Genomic DNA, 25,495 nt, shown 5'->3' on the forward strand with positions numbered 1-25,495 from the left:
CGGAAGGCCACTGCTGTACCTACCTCTGTGTCGTCATTAAGTATACTATCCATCTACATTCTAATTCTATACCTGTGGTGCATTTTAGTTTTGCAGTTTGCTGACACAGTGACCACCAGTATATATAGCAGTACGGTACGGAAGGCTACTGCTGTACCTACCTCTGTGTCGTCATTAAGTATACTATCCATCTACATTCTAATTCTATACCTGTGGTGCATTTCAGTTGAGCAGTTTGCTGACACAGTGACCACCAGTATATATAGCAGTACGGTACGGAAGGCCACTGCTGTACCTACCTCTGTGTCGTCATTAAGTATACTATCCATTACATTCTATTTCTATACCTGTGGTGCATTTCAGTTGTGCAGTTTGCTTACACAGTGACCACCAGTATATAAAGCAGTACGGTACGGAAGGCCACTGCTGTACCTACCTCTGTGTCATCATTAAGTATACTATCCATCTACATTCTATACCTGTGGTGCATTTTAGTTTTGCAGTTTGCTGACACAGTGACCACCAGTATATATAGCAGTACGGTACGGAAGGCCACTGCTGTACCTACCTCTGTGTCGTCAAGTATACTATCCATCTACATTCTATACCTGTGGTGCATTTTAGTTGTGCGCAATATGTATAGTAGTAGGCCATTGCTATTGATACTGGCATATAATTCCACACATTAAAAAATGGAGAACAAAAATGTGGAGGTTAAAATAGGGAAAGATCAAGATCCACTTCCACCTCGTGCTGAAGCTGCTGCCACTAGTCATGGCCGAGACGATGAAATGCCATCAACGTCGTCTGCCAAGGCCGATGCCCAATGTCATAGTAGAGAGCATGTAAAATCCAAAACACAAAAGTTCAGTAAAATGACCCAACAATCAAAATTTAAAGCGTCTGATGAGAAGCGTAAACTTGCCAATTTGCCATTTACGACACGGAGTGGCAAGGAACGGCTGAGGCCTTGGCCTATGTTCATGGATAGTGGTTCTGATTCGCATGAGATTGGAAGCACTCATCCTCTCTCTAGAGGACAATTACATCTTGCACCTCTTTTTTCTTTCATTTTTCTTTGCATCATGTGCTGTTTGGCGACAATTTTTTTTGAAGTGTCACCCTGTCTGACACTGCAGTGCCACTCCTAGATGTGCCAGGTGTTTGTGTCGGCCACTTGTGTCGCTTAGTTTAGTCACACAGCTACCTTGGTGCGCCTCTTTTTTCTTTGCATCATGTGCTGTTTGCTGACTATTTTTTTGAAGTGCCATCCTGTCTGACACTGCAGTGCCACTCCTGTGTTTGTGTCGGCCACTTGTGTCGCTTAGCTTAGTCACACAGCGACCTTGGTGCGTCTCTTTTTTTCCTTGCGTCATGTGCTGTTTGGGGACTATTTTTTTGAAGTGCCATCCTGCCTAACATTGCAGTGCCACTCCTAGATGGGCCAGGTGTTTGTGTCGGCTACTTGGGTCGCTTAGCTTAGTCACACAGCTACCTTGGTGCGCCTCTTTTTTTCCTTGCGTCATGTGCTGTTTGGTGACTATTTTTTTTAAGTGCCATCCTGTCTGACACTGCAGTGCCACTCCTAGATGGGCCAGGTGTTTGTGTCGGCCACTTGTGTCGCTTAGCTTAGTCACACAGCGACCTTGGTGCGCCTCTTTTTTCTTTGCATCATGTGCCGTTTGGGGACTATTTTTCTTAAGTGCCATCCTGTCTGACACTGCAGTGCCACTCCTAGATGGGCCAGGTGTTTGTGTCGGTCACTTGGGTCACTTAGCTTAGCCATCCAGCGACCTTGGTGCAAATTTTAGGACTAAAAATAATATTGTGAGGTGGGAGGTGTTCAGAATAGACTGGAAATTAGTGGAAATTATGGTTATTGAGGTTAATAATACTATGTGATCAAAATGACCCCCAAATTCAATGATTTGAGCTGTTTTTTAGTTTTTGTTTTTTTTAAACACCCGAATCCAAAACACACCCGAATCCGACAAAACCCGAAAAATGTCTGGTGCTCATCATTAGTTATAAGCCATGTCTCAGTGTTATGGACATTATACCAGTTATTAATTAGCCATGTCTCAGTGTTATGGATGTTATATCAGTTAGTAATTAGCCATGTCTCAGTGTTATGGATGTTATACCAGTTAGTAATAAGCCATGTCTCAGTGTTATGGATGTTACACCAGTTAGTAATAAGCTATGTCTCAGTGTTATGGATGTTATACCAGTTAGTAATAAGCCATGTCCCAGTGTTATGGATGTTACACCAGTTAGTAATAAGCCGTGTCTCAGTGTTATGGATGTTATACCAGTTAGTAATAAGCTGTGTCTCAGTGTTATGGATGTTATACCAGTTAGTAATAAGCCATGTCTCAGTGTTATGGATGTTATACCAGTTAGTAATAAGCTATGTCTCAGTGTTATGGATGTTACACCAGTTAGTAATAAGCCATGTCTCAGTGTTATGGATGTTATACCAGTTAGTAATAAGCCATGTCTCAGTGTTATGGATGTTATACCAGTTAGTAATAAGCCATGTCTCAGTGTTATGGATGTTATACCAGTTAGTAATAAGCCATGTCTCAGTGTTATGGATGTTATACCAGTTAGTAATAAGCCATGTCTCAGTGTTATGGATGTTATACCAGTTAGTAATAAGCCATGTCTCAGTGTTATGGATGTTATACCAGTTAGTAATAAGCCGTGTCTCAGTGTTATGGATGTTATACCAGTTAGTAATAAGCCGTGTCTCAGTGTTATGGATGTTATACCAGTTAGTAATAAGCTGTGTCTCAGTGTTATGGATGTTATACCAGTTAGTAATTAGCCATGTCTCAGTGTTATGGATGTTATATCGGTTAGAAATAACCCGTGTCTCAACGTTATGGACGTTATACCAGTTAGTAGTATGGATGTGGTATGGAAGGTCGACAGTAATTATGTTGACAGTGTCTAGGTTGACCACTATTGGTCGACAGTAACTAAGTTGACAGGGGCTATAGGTCGACATTGTCTAGGTCAACAGGTCAAAAGAACGACATGAGTTTTTAATATTTTTTGGTGTTGTTTTCTCTGTACAGTGACCGGGAACCCCATTTAGTGCTCCGTGTCCCCTAGCATGGCTCGCAAACTTTGGGCAAGGTGCCTCGGTCCGCTACTGCTGCGCTCGGCACAGGTTACTATTCCCAATCGTAGTCCGCGTAGATCGTTAGGTATGAAAAAGTAAAAAAAATGAAAAAAATTGTGAAAACCTCATGTCGACCTTTTGAGCTGTCGACCTTTTGAGCTGTCGACCTAGAACATGTCGATCTAGAAACCCTGTTGACCTAGTTACTGTTGACCTAGAGACCGGATCCCAGTAATAAGCCATGTCTCAGTGTTATGGATGTTATAACAGTTAGTAATAAGCCACGTCTCAGTGTTGTGGATGTTATACCAGTTAGTAATAAGCTGTGTCTCAATGTTTTGGATGTTATACCATTTAGCAATAAGCCATGTCTCCGTGTTATGGACATTATACCAGTTAGTAATAAGCCATGTCTCAGTGTTATTGACATTTTACCAGTTAGTAATAAGCCTTGTCTCAGTGTTATGGACATTATACCAGTTAGTAATAAGCCATGTCTCAGTGTTATTGACATTTTACCAGTTAGTAATAAGCCTTGTCTCAGTGTTATGGACATTATACCAGTTAGTAATTAGCCATGTCTCAGTGTTATGGATGTTATATCGGTTAGTAATAACCCGTGTCTCAGTGTTGTGGACATTAAACCAGTAAGTAATAAGCCACATCTCCATGTTATGGACATTATACCAGTTAGAAATAAGCCATGTCTCAGTGTTACTGACATTATACCATTTAGCAATAAGCCATGTCTCAGTGTTATTGACATTTTACCAGTTAGTAATAAGGCTTGTCTCAGTGTTATGGACATTATACCAGTTAGTAATTAGCCATGTCTCAGTGTTATGGATGTTATATCGGTTAGTAATAACCCGTGTCTCAGTGTTGTGGACATTAAACCAGTAAGTAATAAGCCACATCTCCGTGTTATGGACATTATACCAGTTAGTAATAAGCTATGTCTCAGTGTTATGGACATTATACCAGTTAGTAATAAACCATGTCTCAGTGGTATGGATGTTATACCAGTTAGTAATAAACCATGTCTCAGTGGTATGGATGTTATACCAGTTAGTAATAAACCATGTCTCAGTGGTATGGATGTTATACCAGTTAGTAATAAACCATGTCTCAGTGGTATGGATGTTATACCAGTTAGTAATAAGCTATGTCTCAGTGTTATTGATGTTTTTGTCCTGGATGCTTTTGGCATCCCAATGGTCGGGATGCCTGTGGTCTTGTGACTGACACAGAATCCTGACACCGCTCAGAACATCGGCGCCGGAACACCGACCACCAGGATCCCGAAGGTAAGTCTCCTGGTGGGTATTAGGGTTAGGGTGTGGGGGTTGTAGGCTTAGGGTTAGGCACTAGGGGGTCGTTAGCCATAGCCACCCCCCCACACTGAAATTAAGCCATCACCAACACCTCCCCTAGATTTAGCGCTAGCAGCCACCAGAGGAGGGTTAGGCTGGGGGGGAGGGTTCGCTTACTTGCCGCCCAAAAGTGTCGGAATTGTCGGTTTCGGGATGCTGGGGTTGGTCATGTGACCACCGGTATCCCGAACGTACTGTACGTACCAGTTAGTAATAAGCTGTGTCTCAGTGTTATGGATGCTGCTTTCAGAATCAGAGTTTCCCTCTACAACAAAAGTGGAAAACCTTTGCCTCTCCAGCCCTTCTGACCTGCAAATTGAAAGAGCAGCTGGCGAGCCACAAGTTACCTGTGTTATTTTAGTGACGTGCAAAACTGTACTGTAAATAATAGACGACAATCAAATTTAAGTTTTCTGAATAATTCCTGGATATATTACAGCTGTAATCTGGTTGCTGTGGGTTACAGCACATTCCTGCATATTGTACATTATTGTTACATAAGCCCCAGTCTTAAAATTATGTCTTATCTCCGTTTGAGAAACCTTACATTTTTATTAAGATATTGATATTGTAGCTGACATTCGGATAGAGTTATCACAGATCTTCTCATCCCTTCCGTTATCCCTCTCTGGTTCTACCTCACTAACACAAGTTCTGTCCTTATGCAGGATGCTCACACAGAAGTGGACTGGCCTCCAGTGAGAGACGAGTCACAGGACTATGACCTCATCAAGTTAAATCGCAATGATACTCACAGCGTTCTGAGGGTTTGGCGTCGATGGTACACGTGTGACCCGTATGATCTGGAAATTCAGGTCAGTACATAAATGTTCATAAGTAGCGTCTTATAAAATTGGGATGGTATTCATGTGACCGGCGGTCAGGAGGCTGACGGTCACATGACTTCAACCAGCATCCCACCCCCTCACTATCCCGATGGTCGGCATGTCGACCAACAGGGATTATTTCCACTCGTGGGTGTCCACGATACCCAGTCACCACCGCGCCTGCAGAATGGTGACCGCATCAAGCCCGCAAGGGGCTTGCTGCACTCACCCCCTTCCCCCCCACCCCCACACTGGGATCCCCGCATTGGTATGATGATCGGCGGTCTCCTGATCGCTCGTCCGCCATACTACAACCATAAAATTTAATGAACTGTACTGTAAATCAGTCTGGAGTGCACACAGGCCCCCGAGTCTAGGAATACCGACTTCACCGCCTCACACCCATTAATAATATCTGTGTCACCTGGAACATAGCAGAAGAGACATTTTCCGGAGATCTGCATCACAGAAATTACCGGAAATGTGATGCAGGCACCATGTTTCTGGAACTTTGCTCATGCGCACTACAGGAATCACAAGGAAAATGGCGCCCATTTCTCTTGATGCTGCCCTGTTTGGAGTGTCATTAAGTAACTAATTCACTGGAAACCATTGGAGTTCCTGAACCAATGTTTAGGACTAAACAATATTTTATGACCAATAGTAAAAACATTGGTTATTCCAATGTTTTATGTCAGTGGCCCATCCCCATTTGCAGGTGTCTGGGGAAGGGAGGGCAATATGATACAATTACATTAAGCTTCTCATGGGTCCTAACAACCTAACTCAACCTACAAAGTCTGCCGACTCTGCGTCTCCTAATAGTACCCTAGGATTAACTCCAAGGGCAACATTTACTAAAGTTCAATTTGGGACTCATTTTTATGAATCTTAAAAATCGACTGAAATCAATTCTAATCAAACTGCAAAATCCCTTTAAAAATCCCTCATTTACTAATAATTAATTTTGCATTCAATTTTCAAATCTAATTTGATTTTTAAAAGAGATTTTGTGTTCAGTTTCTGAAATCCCTTCCAAAATCAAACCTAAAATCCCCTTAAAAATTGAATGCAAAATTTAACAGAAATATATCACATGCACACTACTTAAAGGGGAAGCTATCTCTTTACACTGCTTTATACATGAACACCTAACTGAAGAATACAATTTCATGGTATTTAATTAAAAAAACAACTTGCAGCTGAATTAGTTGGCAATAAGCGTAGCCCTAATCTGTCTTCCTGTCTGCCTTTCACTTTCTGTGCTCACATAGTCAGTTGTTGGTAAAAAAAATAAAAAAAAAAAACCTCTGCCCGCTTGCTGTTTATTGCATAAACTGGTGGGAATAGTTGACTTAGGCCCTCATTCCGAGTTGTTCGCTCGCAAGCTGCTTTTAGCAGCATTGCACACGCTGAGCCACCGCCTACTGGGAGTGAATCTTAGCTTATCAAAATTGCGAACGAACGATTCTCAAAATTGCGAATAGACACTTCTTAGCCATTTCTGAGTAGCTCCAGACTTACTCGGCATCTGCGATCAGTTCAGTCCGTTTAGTTCCTGGTTTGACGTCACAAACACACCCAGCGTTCGCCCAGACACTCCTCCGTTTCTCCAGCCACTCCCGCATTTTTCCCGGAAACGGTAGCGTTTTTTCGCACACTCCCATAAAACGGCCTGTTTCCTCCCAGAAACACCCACTTCCTGTCAATCACATTACGATCACCAGAACGAAGAAAAAACCATGAGTAAAATACCTAACTGCATAGCAAATTTACTTGGCGCAGTCGCAGTGCGGACATTGCGCATGCGCAGTTAGCGGAAAATCGCTGCAATGCGAAGAAAAATACAGAGCGAACAACTCGGAATGACCACCCTAATGCGAGATTATGCAATAGACAGAAGGAGAGCACAATTTCGCACACTTTTGACAGATGATATAATAATATGCCTCCCAATATATCAACCTTGTTGCTAATAGCCCAAAGGTACATTCGATTTTGAGTGAGATATAAGTTGAATTTGGTTTTAGGTTCGATTTGACATTTGATTTTGCCTTTTGTAAATCTCCAAAGTCAAAATCAAATGGAAATCAAATGGCAAATCCCTCAAAACTGATAATGTAACTTTAGTAAATATACCCGCAGGTTCTGAACTTCCTCTCTTTCCATTCACCATCTGCTCCATTATTCTGCAATAGCTGCATTGGTTTTCCATATGTTCCAGTATACAGTACAATCAGGGACATGCGCAGAGCTAAATAGCTCAGGAGGCACTGGCTAGCACCAGAGCCAGATTTACATGCAATATATGAGTCAAAGCATACATCTGGCCATTATACACAGGTGCAGCAGTATAAGCTCCTGGAAATTTGGTGAGTTTTGATCAGAGATGTGAGGAAAAGTTAGCCAGGTGAGGCACTGCCTCCCCTGCCATAGACTGTTTAACTCCAGAGTTTTGGCTATAAAAATTCTTAGAATAATGCAAAGAAGATATTTCAAACATATTCTTTGTATATTTCATATACTTTATACAGTCAAAACTCTGGCACAAACGTTAGAAGGACAGGAAAGGCTCTGCCTCACCCCACCGCATGTCACTAAGTACAATTCAAACCTACACTACAAACATTGGTACACCCTCACACCATTCCCTCTGTATTACTCACAGTGATACACCATCACACTTACCCAACTCTTACCTAAATTACTCACACTGTTAAAACCTCACACCTACCGTACTCACACCTATATAACTCAAACTTGTACACTCTCACACCTACCCTACGCTCACCTGTACTACTCGCACTGAAAGACCCTCAGGAGGGGAGATTATAGTGGTCCAATCTAAAGATGACCAGTGAGTGGACGAGGTTCTTAGTAGCATCCAGGGTGAGAGGGTATGATCCTGGAAATATTTTTGAGGTTGAAATGGCAGGAGTGTGATAGGTACTGAATGTGTGGTTTGAATGAGAGAAAGGAGTCAAGGGTAACTCAAAGACAGCACACTTGGGGGCTAGAGGTGATAGTTGTGCCATCAATAGTTAATTAAGTTTTGGGAGGTGAAGTTATGTGGGAGGGTAGGAAGATGATCAGATCAGTTTTGGACATGATAAGTTTAAGAAAGCGTTGAGACATCCAGGAAGAGGTAGCAGAGAGACAGTTGAAGATATGAGTGAGGAGAGAAGGGAGAGGTCAGGGGAGAAAAGATAGATATGAGTATCATCAGAATAGAGATGATATTGGAGGCCAAGAGCTAATGAGCTCACCTAAAGAGGACATATAAAGGGAGACTAGGAAAGGTCCAAGAACACAATCTTGTGGGACACCTACTGTTAGTGGCAGTAGAGTCATGTGAGGAGATAGATACAGTAAATAACAGTCAGAGTGGTAGTAGGACAGCCAGGAGAGGACATTATCATACAGCCCAAGCTAGTGAAGGATTTGCAGGAGGAGAGGGCAGTCTACAGTGTCAAAAGCAGCAGAGAGATTGAGGGTAATGAGCAGAGAGTAGTGACTCTTAAGGCCCATACACACTTGACGATAAAATGAACGACGTCGTTCATTTCAGCCCTCATCAACGACTTCGCTCATTATATCGTCAAGTGTGTATGCATCAGACGACCACCGATGCGCGGCCCCGAGGGACGTTAACGACCCTCGCTTATCTGTGGAGCATGTATGCTCAATTTCCACTATGGTCGTTACTGACCAGAGACGTCGTTGAATGTGTATAGTGTGAAAGACCAACGACCAAGCCACTGTTCACCAGCCCTGTTCCCAGCTCATTATTTTAATAAACTGTTCAGCTTGGATGCTTCAACGATGAATGGTCTATGGTCTTTCATCTTTGGTCTTTCGTCTTTAGTCTTTCGTCTTTGGTCGTTGGTAGTGTGTATGCTCATGTCGTTTGCTCAGCTGTTCAAGGGAAGTTCAAGGGAAGTCGTTAATGACGGTCGTTAACGATGTGTGCATCGTCAAGTGTGTATGGGCCTTTAGATTTGGCAGCAAGGAGGTCATTGCTGACTTTTCTGGGGCATTTTCAGTGGAGTGGAGAGTATAAAGCCAGACTGAAATGTGTCAAGCAGGCATTGGGAGGACAGAAAGGCGGTAAGGCAGTTGTAGACAATATGCTCAAGGAGTTTGATTGGAAATAGTGTTAGGATCAAGTGTAGGTTTTTTAAGAATGGGAGTGTCAAAGTCGAAAAATATTGTGATGCGTATGCCTTGTACTAAGTCCATGCACATGCCCGCTGCTCGTGCACCCAGTCTGCCGTGCGTGCACATGTCCGCAATTTGCGTAAGATTGCTCCGGCGATTACGTGCGTGATATGCGCAGTTACGGTAGAGTTTGTGAGCGTGTAGCGGGCGACTCGATCATAACATATTTAACCCAAATAGTGTGTTTTATAGATAATATTCCCTTAAACAATGTCAGCAAGTATGTTTAGTGTAAACGGTTCGTGGACAGAGGGATTCCTCTTTGCATGATAGGAAGGGTCAGATAAAGGTTGAACGGTGGTGTCTAGTATCCAGCTGTAGAGTATTTTAATGGTAACATTTCGGTGTTGGTTAGAAAGAGATTGTTCGCTCCTGCGTATAGTTATGTACAAAAGTAGTTTATAGACATTTACTGTATTTGCTTTTCATTATCCATGCGGCGGGAATCCTGAGGATACCTCCCACCTGAGCAGTTGGAGAAAGACACAACCCACCTGTTCGAACCCACCTATGACCTTTTGTTATAATGCAGAGACATATTCCTGTGTCCAATGAACAATGCGATTATAGGGTCCATTGTATTGTTACTGTATGCTGTGTATATAAGGACCACCATTGCTGGGCCAGTCACTCACTCTCTGCAAGGTTTTCACATTGAAGGCTGAGGGCTGGATCCAGGACGCGCTTTTGAATCATTCCCACGTGTGTAAGTTCTCTGTAGTCATTTTGTTATCCTTAGTGTTTGCCATTTATTCTCATTCTGTTTGCTTGTGTTTGCGATCGTTCGCTATTGTTTATATTATTCCTTGTTATTCTGTTTAGATTTTGATGTTAGTTTTGTAGTATATAAGCTGTATTGTTTTCCCCTTTTTACTCTAAAGAATCATCCACGAAGGTGTTAGAGCCGGAGTGGTTTTTAAATCCAAACCAGGTCTTGTGTTTTCACTAGTTACTGTAAAGGGTTTTCTCTATTGCTCAAACAGCTTACACATTATCAAGGTTAATAAGCATTACATCATTGTAGCATTACATTGCCAAGGTTTAGAGTATAACAATACCCTTACTGTGTGTTGTTAATAAGGTTCACTGTGTATCATTCCGTGAGCGTACGTGTCGCTCGTGCGTCGCGCCCACGACCTAGCATCTGCTACGCTAAGTGCGTACCCTTACGGTACTCACTGCACCAATTGCGTACTTAGTCCATAATAAGTATATAGCTTACGTTTAAAGGTAATATTTGACATTATCAATTGGGAGCTCATCCGTCCTCCTCATATCCACAGCCTAGCGGAACCAGGCAGACTTTATCCCTCAGCAAAGGGCGGGAAGGTAGTATCTCCTTGTTAGCCGTTCGGTGGTCGGGGATACGGTAGTGCTGATTAGATAAGCGTCTGCTCCGGTAGTTTCTAGGGATGCTGGTGGGATCCGGATCTGAAAGGTAAGAACGTTAAGCTATTGTCTTTTAAATCTGTTTTAATTTCTGTATTGGTGCCAAATTGCGCACGCAACACACGCACACACCTGTATTCTCATTTGTGTATTTTCACATATCTACCTTTCTGTTTGCCATTAGCATTGACCATGTGCTGAGAAAATTTGTTGCTATTTAGTTAAAAGTAAGATTAATACTTAAGGGAGTAATTGTAAAACACGCACGCAGCCTGACCCAGTTATAAAGGTTATACAGGAGATACTGTGTGATGTGTGGTAAACGATTATAGTTAAATATCGTTTGAATTTATAGAAACGTGTTATTTGTATTGCTGCGGACGTATCCGGCCTGTGTACACGTGTCTCGGAATACGTGCGAGACAGCGTACGCAATGCAAAGGCCTACACACGTGGTGTAAATTACGCAACGTGCGTACAGATACGCCCACTAGATACAAATCACACGGTAGCGTTGTTTTAGTAGGTGATACGGAAGCCACGCGATAAAAGCACAGATTTGTTCAGTTTCCAAAATTTTAGTTTAAAAAGATCCTTCTCTCGTTGCATTACCTCTGGGATTAGCCTGTGTTACCTGAATGAAATAAATTTTCTGTACAGAAAAAAAATCAAAGTATATATGAAGTGAAAGAGCGTGTGTATGCAAGTAAAGTTTTCTTTTGTGTGAACCCCGGAATTCGAGATCTCGTAGAAGGACACCAGTGAAGTGAACACGTGGTGGTGTGGGAGAAGGCCATCTCACGTTAACATTGTATAAGGTAAAAGGAGCAATTAGTAGTACAGCAGACCAAAAGGTCCGCGAGTCAGAAATCCGTTTAAAGTAAGTAACAAAGCTCTGAAGACCCTGACTTAAGAAAGGTCAGATGTAGTGAGCACAGCCCCGGGGGTTGGCGCAGTACCCATATAGGCCCGTTTTGAGAATACGCTCCAGCTGGAGGTTTCACAGCCTAAACAACCGATTCCGCTGGTCGTTCGGCGGATAAGTAATAGTTACTTATACGCAGTGCGACTGTACCGCATGTAATTGTGTGCATTAGTTGGTTACCTTGATACCCATTATGCAATTTGCGTACGCTTTGCGGGATCATAAATGCTATTTGTACACGTTAACGTGATTTGTGTAGGTTTTTTTATTTTAAGGGAGGTTCGCTGATCACTCAGGAATTCTCCAGCAACTGATACTTACTGGGGAGGGTAGCATACTCCCACACGCCTCAGTAAATAGAGGTTACACAGGGGCCCTGGGTTGAGTACGCCAGTGCTGAAGCAGTGTGTGGGCGTATTGGTCGACGTGGGCGAGAGTGGGTGAAGGCACTCGTTGGACTTTCACCGTTGCCAAACCTCTAAGAACGTGTTTTTTGTAGGAATACGCTGAGAAGGCAATACCTGCAAAGATGGGGGCCAGTTGCTCAAGTAAGGAACGATCAACCAAGGTTCAGGTTGACATAATTCCGTGACCGGCAGGGTCAGCGAGGTACATAATGTGTGAAAAATATGGATCACACGCCGAGGTTTTATGCAATGAGTGGGAACGTATGACTGTGAACGAGAAGTATCCCAGGGTAGGCAGTTTTAATCCTGAGGTTTTGCAAAATTTAAGGAGACAGATATGTCTGATAAAATCCGGGAAGCAACGGATTAGACATTATGATTATTTACAGTTATGGCAACAGGAAGGTGAGATACAATGGGGATTAGCTCAAGCAGCTGGTTCCAATCCTATCAGAAAACTGATAGCTACCGCACTACCACCACCATACATAACAGGAGAGAAAGTGGCTACAGAGAATGGAATACTGGTATATGATAAAAGTGCACTTATTAAATGTATTAATGATAAGAGTAAAGTAGATAAGTGTATTGATGCTAATGCTAACCCGTGCAAGTTGTATCCTGTCTTAAACTTCCCTCAGGACTGCGACCAGGAAGATGAGCCAACCACAATATCGGCACTCTCTCTAGCAGCCGCCATACGAGAGACTACAGTGGGCACGGCACAACCAGTAAGAGGAGTAGCAAAGGCCCCTAGTGGAGGGACAGGTGAGGTCGTGTCGGCAGGTAAGTACGGCACTGTACATTCCACAGAAACAATTACACCACATATTGTAGAATCAACCCAGAGTGATGTTATTGAACTTAATCCTGTCAGGGTAATTGCAGTCCCAAATGGAAAAACTGACACTTCGGGAGTCACTCCCATCAGTAACATTGCAATGCATTGTCCCTTTTCCCGGACAGAATTTAGAGCAATTATGTCTGAATTCCCTGATCCTAGGAAAGATCTAGTTGCAAGCCAAAGGTTCATTAAAGAACTAGGTAACTCTGGAGAACCCAATAACAAAGATTGGCGGACATTGCTGAGGGCATGTTTGCCCTCCAATATCGACTGCGAGATTCATCACTGATTGTAGGTTAGATGAAGAGGTACCTCTCACTGATGAGTACAATCAGGACAATGTAAAATGGATAAACCTGCAGTTAGGAGTATATTTCCCAGCTGTTGTCAAGTGGAACAAAATCTTCTCCATAAGACAAAAAGAAGGTGAAATGGCTTCTGATTATTTCCATCGGGCACTGCAGGAAATGGCTAGGTATACAGGAACAGAGGACATTAAGACTAATGTGCACCATAGGGAAGTAGCGGTTTCTGTATTAATGGATGGTTTAAAGGAAGTGTTGAGAACAAGGGTACAGACCACTCAACCTAACTGGAGAGGTATGTCGGTGGCTGCTTTGAGAGAGACTGCTATTGAGCATGATCGGAACATCATCAGACACAGGGAGTCATAGGGCGATAAGCTGATGGCAGTAAGCATACAGGCCCTTACAACAAAGAAACCTCAGCCTAAGCCTTAGACCCCTGTTGGTAAGTCAAATGTGATAACATGTTATAACTGTCACAGAGAAGGACATCTTGCACGAGGTTGTATGTTTAAAGATCCACATAAGGTATATCAACCCCCTAGACAACGACATGACACACATAATTGGGATCAGGGACCGCAGAGATGGAGTTATGAGCCACATGCAGGGGAAACAAGAAGGTACCCACCAAAAAGAGACTGGCAAGTCTCTGACAATTCCCATTTACCCCCTTCACATGTTGTAGCTGCCAGCGCGCTGCGGGGAGGTCTCCACACACAATAGGGGTGGGGCCACACCTGTAGTCTGCATCCAGTGAAATTAATTGCGAGCCTTGGAAGTGAACCCGAGGTCACAATTGATGTAGCTGGTAGATCTCTACCTTTCCTTGTAGATACGGGGGTGGCCAAGTCAGTGTTAAATTCAACAGTGGGTATGAAGACCACTGGTAAAACAATTCTAGCCATGGGAGCAACAAGAGTAGTACAACACTACCCTTTAAGCAAACCAGCAGAGATTACGATAGGGCCTTTGCAGATCAAGGACTCCTTTTTGCTAGCTGCATCGGCTCCGACTAATTTACTTGGGGGAGATGTACTAAGCCTGAAAAGTGATAAATATCACTGTGATAAAGCACCAGCCAATCGGCTCCTAACTGCCATGTCACAGGCTGTGTTTGAAAAATGACAGTTAGGAGCCGATTGGCTGGTACTTTATCACTGTGATATTTATCACTTTTCAAGCTTAGTACATCTGCCCCATTGGGAGATATTTACTGTGCAAAATGGGGTGTGTCATATATTGTACTCCTGGAGGTGTGTTCTTAGATATACCAGAGAATCACGCTCAGGAAGTGCAGGATATGCTAGACTCCCCACAAAGGTTAATGTCACACACTGCTGTTACAGATAGGTGTCCGTCCAAGGTAGAGGAAATGATTTCCCAGATACCCGAGTCACTTTGGACCAAGGATGGACAAGACACAGGATTAATGGCAAATGTAGCTCCTGTAGTAATTCAAGTAAAAGATGGTAGGATAGCTCCAAAAATCCCACAGTATCCTCTGAAACCAGAGGTGGAGTTAGGAGTATACCCAGTAATAGAGCGCTTGCTGCAACAGGGCATTCTGGTTAGGACGTCCAGCACTGCCAATAGTCCCATCTTCCCTGTGAAAAAGAGTGGGGGGAGGGGATACAGGCTAGTGCAGGATCTAAGGGGGATCAACAAAATAGTTGAGAGCCAATTCCCTGTAGTGCCAAATCCAGCTGTCATCCTTATGCAAATCCCTCCCACTGCGCAATTTTTCACTGCGATTGACCTCTGCTCTGCTTTTTTCTCGGTACCTCTGCACCCTGACAGCCAATATTTGTTTGCATTTACATACAGAGGAGTACAGTACACCTGGACTCGCTTACCACAAGGTTTCATTGACAGCCCAAGTATTTTCTCACAGGCTTTGCATGATTGTTTACAATCCTTTCAACCTGAGAGCGGATCAGTATTAATACAATATGTAGACGACTTACTGCTGTGTTCTGATTCACTCGAATCGTCCTTGAGAGACACGAAACAGCTTCTGTTTCATCTTTCTGATATGGGACACAAGGTTTCAAAGGATAAGTTGCAATTATGCCAGACCAAGGTAAAATATTTGGGACATTGCTTGACGCAAGGACTGAGACAACTCACCGCTGATAGAGTACAGGCGATTCGCGACATGACTCTGCCACAAACCCAGCAACAGATTCGCACTTTCCTAGGAATGTGTGGGTACTGCCGTAACTGGATCCCAGGATTTTCCATACTAGCCTTACCTTTGCAAGAGATGGTCTCATCAAACAAACCAGATCGGATTTCGCACACAGATGAGTCCAAACTGGCATTTGAGAGACTCAAACCAGCATTAGGTATGCCAGACTATGGGAAACCCTTTGAACTGTACGGTAAGGAAAGTGCTGGGTGTGCGGCAGGTGTTTTAACCCAGAAGCATGGTGATGCCAGCAGGCCGGTAGCCTACTACAGCACTCAGCTAGACACGGTAGCACGATCCCTCCCCACATGCTTGCAAAGTGTTGCAGCGATAGCATTTCTAGTGAGTAAAAGCGAAGATGTAGTGCTAGGACACAACCTGACCATCCATACACCTCATGCAGTGTCAGCCTTACTGAATTCTGCCCAAACCAGACACGTCTCATCTGCACGGTTTACAAGGTGGGAATTAGCACTAATGGCCCCTGTAAACATCACCATAAGGAAATGCAGCGCACTAAATCCTGCAACGTATCTCCCAGGTGTGCCTGGACAGGCACAAAGGGTGGGGGATGAGAGTAATGGTGATGGAGGATTTAGTACAGTCACTGACACGCATGATTGTATGGAATATTTGACCCAAAACTTCACTGCAAGGCCCGACATCAGTGACAACCCACTGGAAGGTGTAGATTTTACTTTCTACACTGACTGTAGTTGCCACAGACAGACGGACTCGGGAGACTTGTGTACTGGATACGCAGTCGTAAATGACAAAGGTACCATAGAAGCGGAACCCCTGGGCCCACCTCACTCAGCACAAGAGCGTGTGAATTGGCTAAAGGTAAGTCAGACAATATCTACACGGATTCTAGGTATACCTTTGGAGTAGTGCATGATTTCGGGGCCCTATGCGCCTCAGAAATTTCATGACGGCAGCTGGCACACCCATGGCGCTTGCAACCCACATCAAAAGACTTTTAGCAGCGATACAGGAACCTGACAGAGTGGCTGTTATCAAGTGTAAAGCCCACACGTACAGCCAAGACCCAGTGTCACTTGGTAACAGCCGGGCAGACGAAGCTGCTAAATCAGCAGCCAGTACCCCCATACAAACAGACATCACACAACTGATGGTATTCAATACCATCAACAGACAGAAATTGAGTGAAATGCAAAATTTGTGTTCTCCACAGGAAAAGCCAGTCTGGAGGTCAAAATTATATGGCCAGGAGTCCTCAGGACTCTGGACAGATGGACAGGGTAAGCCAGTGGCACCCAGAGCATACCTTCCAAGTTTAGCGGAGGTGGCACATGGGCTGACTCATCTAGGTAAAGAAGGTATGTGCAAGTTGGTAAGAGCCTACTGGTGCACACCAGGATTTTCTTCCCATGCGGGTAAGAGGGCAATGACATGCCTCACCTACTTGAGGAAGAACATTGGAAAGGTGATACCAACAGAACCATCCCAAATTCCGCCAACGGACGGCCCTTTTCAGGTAATACAGATTGATTTCATACAATTGCCACCTTGTAGAAATTTAAAGTATGTATTGGTTTGTATTGATGTGTTTTCAAATTGGGTTGAAGCGATCCCCGCTGCCACAAATACCGCTATGTTTACTGCAAAGAAAATTGTGCAGGAGTTTGTGTGCAGGTATTGTATTCCTAGGATAATTGAAAGTGATAGGGGTACCCATTTTACAGGTGAAGTCTTTCAGTTAATGTGCAAATTAATGGGAAATGATAGTAAACTGCATACTCCGTACCGGCCACAGGCGAGTGCGAAAGTGGAAAGAGTAAACAGCACTATTAAGGACAAGTTGAGCAAAGTGATGGCTGAAACTGGATTGTTGTGGCCAGAAGCTTTGCCACTTGTATTGTACAGCATCAGAACCACTCCCAGGTCCCCTCTTAATCTGTCCCCCTTTGAAATTCTTTTTGGTCGACAACCCCATGTTATGATTGACCCCCAGGATGATTTGAAATGTAACAATGAAGTAACCGTAAAGTATTTGGTTAAGATGAGCAAGCAGTTGAGAAATCAGAATAGCAATCTAAAGCTGGTGATTCCTGATCTGCCAGACAGTAATTGTCATTACATTGAACATGGGGATTATGTAATGATTCGGAACTTTCTACGCTCAGGTTGCCTGATTGACCATTGGGAAGGACCGTACCAAGTCTTACTGACCAGCACGACAGCATTGAAGGTTGCCGAGAGAGAGACTTGGGTCCACTCGTCCCACCGTAAGAAGGTCGCTGACCCAGAGAAAGCCCGTGACATAGAGCAGAGTGTGGAGGAAACCATATCACTGGAGTGTCTGTTCTGGGAAGGCTGAGAGGCAGGACTGTTGTCACGGCACCTGAGCATGGAGAACTACAAGATCAGAGGCGGTTGTCGCGCCAAGTTTTCTTTCCCTCCTAGTTGTTTTCTTTCCCCCATTACAACTCTTTCTTTCTCCTCCTGTAAGATGGACTCACCCCAAGAGACTGCAGCCCGTGTATTCCTGTTGACCCTGTTGTTGACCAGAGCAGTCTGTTTCGGTGAGAGTACCAGTGAGGTCGAGAAAGGATCTGGAATGGGTTCTGATGATCAGGATGGATTCGTAGAATTCCAAGAGCAACACAATCACCGAGTAAAGGCGAGTATCAGAAAACGTTCTGGCAGCCATGACACTAAGAGACATTGGGAAGGATTGTTAGCTGAAGATAATTGTATCTGTAGGAATTGTGAAAACATAGTTGAGGACGGGTGCATCCAGAGATGTCAGTCCAGCCTTAATATCAACATGGACGTCATCCATTGAGTGACTATCACTCACTAGTGGGTAAGGTTTTAAACCAAACGGAATGCTGGGTGTGCTCACAAGTACCTCAAGGTCATAGAAAGTCAGGACTAGTGCCATACTCTTTAACGATAGATGAGGTACTTGAATTAAGGGGTGGGAGACCGGTGGACAAGAAATTTAATATTTCTAGGCCTCCTAGTTTGAATCTCCACCAATATCATGTGGATAGGTCCTTAATATGTTTTAACATTTCCAATCCCCGAAAGCCGGGAAATTGGGAAGTGATATGGAACAACCGAACGATGACATTCTCACACAGAGCCAATAGAATGCCCGTAGACTCTGAACTTATACGCCAAATAGCCAACAGTGGAAGATATTTCCAATATAGGTACACTCTAGGAAGTAGGCCCATGCGAGTTGGAGAAGTATCACCAGGATACTGTGCGCATATCATACAACCTGATACGTGTACTAGACAAATGAGAGAGTTAGGGATAGGGTTTTTCACCTGGGAAGTTTGTAATATGGTGATGTCATTTTTGGTCCCATATGTTCTCCCCGATGATGCATATTTCATATGTGGGAGGAAGGTGTATAAGTGACTTGCCCCAATCTCAGAGGGATTGTGTTACATTGGAAGAGTGTTGCCGGAAGTAATGACCATTACCCATGAAAAGATGAAAGATGTTCACCGCAATGCTCAAGCTCCTTACACTCACACCCATTACGAACACATTGTAAAGAGACACCTTATAGATAGGACAGAGCATGCAGCCTCTGATTTGATCCACGAATCCACCGGGATTCAATTCCTACTCATGTTAGATATCACCTGTACCGCCAGAGGAGTTATACATTTTAGGTATATAACCGCGCTAGCGAACCTGATAGACAATATCACCGAGATGTATGATGACACCTTCAGGTATACTGGGAGAGAATTGCAAGCTTACAAAACGGAACTGATCAAGCACAGGATGGTTCTCAATTACATCACAGCGATGACAGGAGGGTATTGTGTCACCCTAGAGACTCAGTATGGTGTGAAGTGTTGTATATATATCACTATGTTATGCATACCAGTGCCTGCAGGAATGTACTGGTGTCTGAACAGAGAGGGATGCAAAACAAATGAACTAACAGACAGACTGGGAAATATGACATCACGTACACAGAAAGTGATAGGGTAACAAAACCAACACAAAGTGAACAGATAAGCCCAGAGGCTAAGAAACTGGGTGTCTCCCTAGTATTACAAATGCTCAGATGGAAAAAGCAAGATGTTGTGTTTTAATACGTAGAGAACCCGAAATGCTGTTGCTAAGGGCAACAGCAAAACCCTAAAGGGTTACCAACGGGTGTGGCAGCAAACTCCTTGGTCAGAGATGGAATAGTAGATACAAGGAGAGTCTCCACAATCCTATTTCTCACTTGCAGGGCACAGGTTCAGCTTCCTGCCACTAAACTGACACATGGACGCCCTGCACAGTGAGAGAGGATTAAGCATGCAGGTCTGAAAGTACAGCCACAAACCTGCTGGGTTCACAGAATAGCAAAAGAACTTCAGCAGGCTAAACGACTGACTCCAGTCTTACTGCTAGGTCTGGATTGGCAGAGTGTAGTACCAAATCTCCAGGCCTATTTGCAGTAAGCAATAACAAATACAAAGCTACACAGTACTGGCTAATTTTCAGGAACTGACTAACCAACAAAGATTCAGCAGCATCTGCTTAATCTGAGAAGAGGCCTTATAAAGCAGGTGCTGTCCACGCCCCACTCAGACCTCACAGACTGTGAGCACAAAAACCAGCACCGGATCCCCTGCCTGTAACCACTGCACAGCAAAAGACCCGAACTGGAGTATCAGCTGCGCTCAGGTTACTCCGCTAGCACTTGTCTCCCGGTTGCCATGACGATGTGGCAGCACAGGGCAGGAGACCCTAACAGTACCCCCCCTCTGACGAGGGGTCAAAGAACCCCTACCACCGGGTTTATCGGGGAACTGCGAGAAGAAAGAGCGTATCAGTCTGGGGGCATGAAGATCACAACTGCGCACCCACGACCGCTCCTCCGGGCCATACCCCTTCCAGTGCACCAAAAATGACAGCCGACCCCGAACCATCTTGGAGTCAAGAATCCTTTCAACAACAAACTCCCTCTGGCCACGTATCAGAAGAGGGGAAGGTCTTCCTCTGGAAGAAGGATTACTAATCGCCCGTTTTAAAAGGGAACAATGAAATGTTTTATTGATACCCAAAGAACGGGGCAGATCTAACTGAAATGCCACTGGATTGATAACCCTGGTGATCTTATAAGGGCCGATGAACCGGGGGCCTAACTTATGAGATGGCTGTCTCAACTTCAAATTCTTGGTAGACAACCAGACGAAGTCTCCTAATTTGAAGCTGCAGGGTCTTTTCCGCTTATCAAAAACCCTTTTGGTCACTAATGACACAGACACAAGGGCTTTCTTCACTTTCCTCCAAATACCTCTAAGGACCGAAACGACAGAGGAACCACCAGGCGTGGAGTCCAGGGGGTCAAAAGAATTGGCCTTAGGATGATGCCCATACACACAAAGGAAAGGAGAGATCCCTGTAGCAGAGTGAGCCGCGTTGTTATAGGCAAACTCCGCCATGGACAGATGAGCAACCCAGTCAGTCTGACACTTGGAGACATAACACCTGAGGAACTGCTCCAAGGACTGGTTCACCCTTTCAGTCTGCCCATTAGACTGCGGATGGTAGCCTGACGACAAGCTGACAGAAATCTGGAGATCGGAACAAAATGCCCTCCAGAATTTGGCCACAAACTGGGATCCGCGGTCAGAGACCACATCAAGTGGCAACCCGTGGAGACGCACAACATGCAGCATAAATAATTCAGACAGGCGTCTGGCCGATGGCTGCCCAACCAGTGGAACGAAGTGCGCCATCTTCGAAAACCTGTCAACGACAACCCAGATGGCTGTCATCCCCGAGGATTTGGGCAAGTCCACCACAAAATCCATTGAAATGTGGGTCCATGGCTTAGATGGAATAGAGAGTGGATGCAATGGGCCAACAGGAACCCCTCTAGGAGTCTTATTTCGGGCACAGATGTCACATGCCCGAACCCACTGATCCACATCCTTAGCCACCGAGGGCCACCACACCGCCCTAGATAGCAACTCCCGAGTTCTGGCAATACCCGGGTGACCTGCCGACTTCTTGGCATGGAATTCCAGGAACACTCGCTGTCTTAACCTAGGAGGCACAAACAAAAGACCTACCGGAAGGTCTGGAGGAGCCTGCTCCTGTGCTCTAAGGACTAATGACAAGAGGTCCTGGGTAATGCCCACTTTAATACATGAGGGGGACACAATGGGCAACGGCTCCTCGGTGGTCTCTTGGATTGGAGCAAAACTCAGCGAGAGCGCATCAGCCTTGATGTTTTTTGACCCAGGGCGATATGTTATCAAAAAATTAAAGCGAGCAAAAAACAAAGCCCATCGTGCCTGCAAGGCATTGAGACGCTTTGCTGACTCTAAATATGCCAAATTCTTATGGTCGGTGAGAATTGAGACCACAAACTTAGCCCCCTCAAGCCAGTGTCTCCACTCCTCGAGTGCATCCTTAATAGCCAACAATTCCCGGTTACCCACGTCATAATTCATCTCGGCAGGCGAAAATTTACGGGAAAAGTAAGCACAGGGATGAAGGCGATTATCAGACACTCCCATCTGAGAGAGCACTGCCCCAATACCCATCTCAGAGGCATCCACCTCCACCACAAAAGGACGCTCTGGATCTGGGTGTCGCAGCACTTTGGCCGAGACAAATGCCCTTTTGAGACGGGCAAAAGCCGATTTGGCCTCACGAGACCAGTGAGCAACATCCGCCCCTTTCTTAGTGAGTGCCACCAAGGGCGCCACTATAGACGAAAATCCAGCGATAAATCGTCTATAAAAATTTGCAAAGCCCAGGAAACGCTGAAGCGCCTTCAAACTAGTGGGCTGCACCCAATCCAGGACTGCCTGTACCTTGGAACCCTCCATTTGGAAACCTTCTGGGGAGATAATATATCCTAGAAATGCGATTTGCTGAACTTCAAATTCGCACTTCTCCAGCTTCGCCCCAAGCCGGTGGTCTCTGAGTTTCTGGAGGACCAAGCGTACATGCTTCCGATGTTCCTCCAGGGAATGGGAGAAGATTAGGATGTCATCTAAGTATACGACCAAGAATCTATCCAAATATTCCCTGAGCACATCGTTCATGAAATCCTGGAAGACTGCCGGGGCATTATAGAGCCCAAAAGGCATCACCAAATATTCATAATGCCCTGAGTGAGTATTAAAGGCAGTCTTCCATTCATCCCCCTCTCTTATTCGGATTAGATTGTACGCACCGCGTAGGTCAATCTTAGAAAAAATGGTGGCAGTACGAAGCTGGTCAAACAAGACCGAAATGAGAGGCAGTGGGTATGAGTTTTTAATCGTGATACGGTTCAATTCCCTGAAGTCGATGCAGGGTCGCAATGAACCATCCTTTTTACCCACGAAGAAGAACCCCGACCCAACTGGAGACTGTGAAGGTCTGATAAATCCTTTAGCCAAGTTCTCCTGAATGTACTCTGCCATAGCCTGAGTTTCAGGACGTGACAGGGAGTACAACCTGCTCTTGGGAAGCTTAGCATTCGGCAACAAATTAATGGCACAGTCATAGGGGCGATGGGGAGGTAGTACCTCTGCAACTTTTTTGGAGAACACGTCCGCAAAATCTGCATAACACCCTGGCAATCCTGGCAAACTTAGCTGCGAGAGCCTGACTGGAAGGCTCAAGCAACTCCTGAAACAATCAGTACCCCAACTAAGAATCTCCCCAGAGACCCAGTCAAATTGAGGATTGTGGGCCCTTAACCAGGGTAACCCCAACACCATTGGGGCAAAAGTACAGACAGTCACATAAAAGGACAATTTTTCAGAGTGTGTGGCTCCAATAAACAAAGAAATCTGGCTAGTGCAAGAGGTAATTTTACCCTGGGATAATGGTTCCCCGTTTAACCCACAAATTTCAATTTCCGACGCCAAGGGTACTAAGGAAACAGAGTGTTTCAGGGCGAATTGGCGGTCCATAAAAACCCCGTCGGCCCCACTGTCCACAAAGGCCTCAGTCTTGACAGTTTGACCGAGGATCTTCAAGGTCACCGGAATGATAAAAGTCTTCTTGGGAAATTCTGACTTCTGGCCTGACAGGATATTTCCCATCACCCTCAGGCCCTGAAGTTTTCCGGCTTTTCTGGGCATGATACTACCACATGACCCTTATTCCCACAGTACAAACACAACCCCTGCTGTCTCCTCCGCGTCTTCTCACGCGAGGAGAGGCGGGTAGCCCCAATCTGCATAGGCTCCTCGGAAAATTCCTCAGAGTCCGAGGTTCCCTTGGGAAAGAAGGAAACCTCTGTCTCCCTTTCAAGCCTACGCTCTCTCAGCCGTCTATCAACCCGGATGGATAACTGCATGAGCTGATCCAAGCTATCAGGCAAGGGATATTGTACCAGTTGGTCTTTTATCTGGTTAGAAAGATCTCTTCGGTACTGGTGTCTCAGGGCTGGGTCATTCCACTGGGTATCATGGGCCAACCTCCGAAACTCTGTACAGTAAACCTCAACTGGCCTTCGCCCTTGCTTAAGGATCGAAATCTGAGCCTCGGCTGAGGCCGTCTTGTCAGGATCATCCGCAGTCTAATGGGCAGACTGAAAGGGTGAACCAGTCCTTGGAGCAGTTCCTCAGGTGTTATGTCTCCAAGTGTCAGACTGACTGGGTTGCTCATCTGTCCATGGCGGAGTTTGCCTATAACAACGCGGCTCACTCTGCTACAGGGATCTCTCCTTTCCTTTGTGTGTATGGGCATCATCCTAAGGCCAATTCTTTTGACCCCCTGGACTCCACGCCTGGTGGTTCCTCTGTCGTTTCGGTCCTTAGAGGTATTTGGAGGAAAGTGAAGAAAGCCCTTGTGTCTGTGTCATTAGTGACCAAAAGGGTTTTTGATAAGCGGAAAAGACCCTGCAGCTTCAAATTAGGAGACTTCGTCTGGTTGTCTACCAAGAATTTGAAGTTGAGACAGCCATCTCATAAGTTAGGCCCCCGGTTCATCGGCCCTTATAAGATCACCAGGGTTATCAATCCAGTGGCATTTCAGTTAGATCTGCCCCGTTCTTTGGGTATCAATAAAACATTTCATTGTTCCCTTTTAAAACGGGCGATTAGTAATCCTTCTTCCAGAGGAAGACCTTCCCCTCTTCTGATACGTGGCCAGAGGGAGTTTGTTGTTGAAAGGATTCTTGACTCCAAGATGGTTCGGGGTCGGCTGTCATTTTTGGTGCACTGGAAGGGGTATGGCCCGGAGGAGCGGTCGTGGGTGCGCAGTTGTGATCTTCATGCCCCCAGACTGATACGCTCTTTCTTCTCGCAGTTCCCCGATAAACCCGGTGGTAGGGGTTCTTTGACCCCTCGTCAGAGGGGGGGTACTGTTAGGGTCTCCTGCCCTGTGCTGCCACATCGTCATGGCAACCGGGAGACAAGTGCTAGCGGAGTAACCTGAGCGCAGCTGATACTCCAGTTCGGGTCTTTTGCTGTGCAGTGGTTACAGGCAGGGGATCCGGTGCTGGTTTTTGTGCTCACAGTCTGTGAGGTCTGAGTGGGGCGTGGACAGCACCTGCTTTATAAGGCCTCTTCTCAGATTAAGCAGATGCTGCTGAATATGTTATGCACACCAGTGCCTGCAGGAATGTACTGGTGTCTGAACAGAGAGGGATGCAAAACAAATGAACTAACAGACAGACTGGGAAATATGACATCACGTACACAGAAAGTGATAGGGTAACAAAACCAACACAAAGTGAACAGATAAGCCCAGAGGCTAAGAAACTGGGTGTCTCCCTAGTATTACAAATGCTCAGATGGAAAAAGCAAGATGTTGTGTTTTAATACGTAGAGAACCCGAAATGCTGTTGCTAAGGGCAACAGCAAAACCCTAAAGGGTTACCAACGGGTGTGGCAGCAAACTCCTTGGTCAGAGATGGAATAGTAGACACAAGGAGAGTCTCCAC

General features: G+C 45.0%; 2 protein-coding genes across 2 annotated transcripts in view; both read left to right on the forward strand.

Annotated features, from left to right (window-relative positions):
* LOC135056863 (DBH-like monooxygenase protein 2) overlaps positions 1-25,495 on the forward strand; it is a 404,570-nt gene that overhangs the window by 259,446 nt on the left and 119,629 nt on the right. The window lies entirely within an intron of this gene.
* LOC135056864 (DBH-like monooxygenase protein 2) overlaps positions 1-25,495 on the forward strand; it is a 93,274-nt gene that overhangs the window by 16,843 nt on the left and 50,936 nt on the right. Inside the window, exon 2 of the mRNA XM_063962537.1 lies at positions 5,172-5,318. The gene's annotated coding sequence lies outside the window, so the exon portion shown is untranslated. The remainder of the gene's footprint in view (positions 1-5,171; positions 5,319-25,495) is intronic.

Source organism: Pseudophryne corroboree, chromosome 3 (assembly GCF_028390025.1).
Source record: "Pseudophryne corroboree isolate aPseCor3 chromosome 3, aPseCor3.hap2, whole genome shotgun sequence".
Lineage (NCBI taxonomy): Eukaryota > Metazoa > Chordata > Amphibia > Anura > Myobatrachidae > Pseudophryne > Pseudophryne corroboree.